Source organism: Squalius cephalus (assembly GCF_949319135.1).
Source record: "Squalius cephalus genome assembly, chromosome: 9".
NCBI classification, from domain to species: domain Eukaryota; kingdom Metazoa; phylum Chordata; class Actinopteri; order Cypriniformes; family Leuciscidae; genus Squalius; species Squalius cephalus.
In genome coordinates this window covers 3,951,874-3,955,853 of record NC_137130.1, presented here as the reverse complement: position 1 = coordinate 3,955,853, position 3,980 = coordinate 3,951,874, and the positions used below count along the sequence as shown (strand labels likewise).

The 3,980-nt window shown below is 36.3% G+C and overlaps 1 protein-coding gene across 1 annotated transcript in view; it reads right to left on the bottom strand.

Moving 5' to 3' along the window:
• Positions 1-3,365, bottom strand: part of tank (TRAF family member-associated NFKB activator) — a 28,627-nt gene extending 25,262 nt beyond the window's left edge. Inside the window, exon 1 of the mRNA XM_079881966.1 lies at positions 3,280-3,365. The gene's annotated coding sequence lies outside the window, so the exon portion shown is untranslated. The remainder of the gene's footprint in view (positions 1-3,279) is intronic.
• Between the last annotated feature and the right edge of the window lie 615 nt (positions 3,366-3,980).

Here is a 3,980-nt window from a genome sequence, read left to right as displayed (position 1 = left end):
ATATTTTGTCCACAGACCTCAGATGTTTAAGCCATTTTAACATAATTTTGTTCAAGTTTAGATTGGCCTATTTGAGATAAATCATCATTTATACTTATAAGATAAATAAATAAGATAAACAACGAGGTACAACAAGGCTATATATAGAGAGGCCAGGGTTGTTTTAATATCATTGAGACTAATATAATTTTTTAAGCAGTTTTATTTTTAATTTTAGTTAATGTTTAGGTAATGTTGTTGTGTTTTTTGTTATTTTTATTCGTTTTTTTTTTAATATGTCTTCATAATTTTTTATTCATTTTTATTTCAGTTTCAATAATAATGATAATAATAATAATAATAATAATGTTTTATTTATATAGCACCTTTCAATTGCTCAAAGACGCTTTACAAAGTAGATAGATAGATACAATGAGAAAAATATCACAGTATTAATAATAATAATAATAATAATGTTTTATTTATATAGCACCTTTTCATTGTTCAAGGACGCTTTACAAAGTCGATAGATAGATAGATACAATGAGAAAAAGATCACAATAATATGGTTGTAATAACACACAATAGACAGGCTAATAGTGACAGACAATATTATGCAGAGAAGTAGAATATTCCATAGTTTGGGTGCAAAAACACTATGATCTATTTCCCATAGAAGAGAGGCGACACCGAGGGACAGAGATTCAGATGACCGAGGTGATCGAGTCGGGATCTAGGGAAGAAGTAGATTACAGAGATAGCTAGGAGTCAAGCCATGCAATGATTTGAAAGTGAGTGGTAGTAGGATATTTTGTACTTGATGCGATAGTCCACCGGTATAGTGGAGAATGAGATGAAACAGAACAGGGGAAATATATGCAGAACGAGTTTTAATGCAGCAGAGTTTTGAATATATTGCAGTCTGGAAAGGGCATTGCAGTAGTCAAGATGGGATGAAACGAAAGCATAACCGTTTCAGCGTCTTTAAAGGGGTGGTTGATTATGATTTGACTTTTCTAACTTTAGTTAGTGTGTAATGTTGCTGTTTGAGCATAAACAACATCTTCAAAGTTACAACGCTCAAAGTTCAAAGCAAAGGGAGATATTTGCTTTTAAAGAAATCACTTTTTAAGGACTACAACAAACGGCTGGTAGAGACTACACCACATTCCTCCCGGTTTAGTGACATCACCAACCCTAGAATTTACATAAACCCCGCCCCCGGAACACGATTTATAGATTATCAAGAAAGAATATGCTAATCAATGATTAGAAGATAGTTAACTCCACATCAACTACATAAATTTAAACATAAACAAAAAAAGTTTTTGAAATTTTCAGGACACAAGCTGTTGTAGCTCCGCCCCCTGTGCCGGGAGCAGCAGCTCATTTGCATTTAAAGGAACAGACACAAAAACGGTGCATTTTTGCTCACCCTCAAAAAGTGACAAATTTAACATGCTATATAAAAATATCTGTGGGGTATTTTGAGCTAAAACTTCACACACACACTCTGGGGACATCAGAGACTTATTTTACATCTTGTGAAAAGAGCATTATACCACACCTTTAACACCAATGAAGGGACGGAGCTTGGTAATGTGTCGTAAGTGAAAGAATGCCGATATGGTGAATGAGTTGATATGAGCTTCAAGAGGGAAATAAAAAATAACAGATTTTTACAGTACTGGGTTTGATGAGAGAACCAGCAATGTCAGTAAGAAATTTGCTTGTGAATGAAGGGGTTCCAGTAATAATGATTTCAGTCTTGTCCGTGTTTAGTTTCAGAAGATCGGAGCTGAGCCATTCTTTTACATCAGATATGATCAATTTGAGTAGAGCATGCGTACACATAGTGTATATCTGGGAGTCATTAGCGTAGAAATGATAATTAAAACCATGTTCGATGTAAGATCCAACCCAGAGGTAGTAAATGATGAATAATAATGGACCTAGTACGGATCCCTGGGGGACACCTTGCTTCAGGGGGACAGTCGGAGATCTAAAATCCTGCATTGAAATGTAAAATTTTCTATCAGTCGGAAAATATCCACATCCGAGAAGCGAGATAAGTAAATCATGGCAGACAGTGTCAAAGGCGAGTAGTAGAAGTATTGAGAGAGAGCCAGAGTCAACACAAAGTAGTAGAAGGTCAATCAAGGGCAGTTTCAGTGCAAAAAACAGATTGAAAGGGATCTAAGAGATTATTTAGAGATATTTAGCTGGGAGGCAACAGTACTTTCTAATTAATTTGGCAATAAACGGTAGATTTGAAATAGGACGATAATTAGAAAGGATTTAGGGGTCGAGAACTGGGGTAACTGCTGCGATTTTAGTTACTTTTGTAGATTAAACTAGTTTTAAAAAGTTTTTTTAAAACTTTTATTTCTGTTAATGTTCATTTTATTTTAAGTAACAAACATGCTTTAGTTTTATTTAACTATAATAACCCTGATATAGGCTCAAAATACTCGTATACTGCTTAAAAAATACTCAGCATGAGAAAAAATCCTCAGTGCGTGTTGACAGACAGGGATTTGGAAAAGTGTTGTGTTTTGGGAGAACATGAAATCAAGGGCCTTTCATCCCAAAGGGCCTTTAGCACCTTTGCACCCTATAAAAAGTATTGCATTTAGTTAAAAGTGCCTTTTTAGAAATCAATCGGTTATTGAAACTGATCCAGTTTTAGTAGGGTAAAATATTTCCAGCATGTCACCGGTCATGCAACTCTGCATTCCTTGCATTCTTCAGATGAGACTGCGGCTTTTTACGAAATCACATACTTCCCTACTATATAGTAGGTGAAAAACAGTATGTGACAAAAGAAGTATGTCTGAATTCACAGTACTCATAAAAGAGTAGCAAAAGTATCCAGATGACCTACTACTTCCAGCGAGATTCTGAAGTGTGCTTATGATGGACACTTTGCTATCCCATGAGGCCACAGGAGAGGATTTATGAATGACAGTGAAGGGATGCAAGCAATTGAAGCTGGTAGATCACATGATAATGACAACATGGCGGATGTAGCCTCTCAGAAAAAAAGGTACAAAAGCTGTCACTGGGACAGTATCCTTCAAAATGGTTCTAATATGTACCATTTAGGTACTAATATGTACACGTTTGGTACTAATATGTACACGTTTGGTACTAATATGTACCTTTGAGGGACTTAAATGCACTCTTTAGGTACAAAGGTGTACCTTTTGTAAAGGTACCGCCACAGTGACAGCTTTTGTACCTTTTTTTCTGAGAGTGATCGATTACATTCATACTACACACACTCATACTATAACATACCTTTGTAGCAGTCGTGAAGTAATTAGAAGAGAGTATGTGATTTCAGACACAGCATCTCTCACCAAAGAGTGTGTATTTACCATCACGAGACGTGTGCGCATGCATTAATGTATGACTTCACACGTGTCTGACGCTGGTGGAAAGATCTCGACATCTGCAGTCAGCGGATGGATAAAGAGAAGGGTTTTTGCTGCTGTGTTTCTCTTCATTTTTTCTCTCTCTCTTGAGTGCATGACAACCCTTTTTTGTTTTTTTGATGCCTTGTTTTTTGTCTGTTGCATATTAATTGGCTTTTCAGGTTTATTTCCCGTCTCTGTTCTCCCAGGGCCAGATGCACAGCCTAAGGCGACTGTTTAGACAAGTGTTTGCCATGTAAGTAGTTACAACCTGGTAAATAATTCAAGATGCAGTTTGCATGTTCAGAAAAGCATTTATATTCACAGCGCTATGGTGTTGCTGCTTTTGCAAAGAAAATGGGGTCATTTTCCCAGAGACTAACTAGCTTGAGCCTGGCCTTGGATTTGAAGCACACTGTCAATATTAATTCACCATTGAAAATCCTATTTTGGTCTGGGAGTAAATCTGCTACCAGCTTTTACAGTATAAATACATACGCATTTTTCAAATTCTCCTTCTTTTGTAGGATTTCCTTTGAGTTGTCAATCGCAAGAATGACAACAAACAGCTTTTCAAGGAAGGTA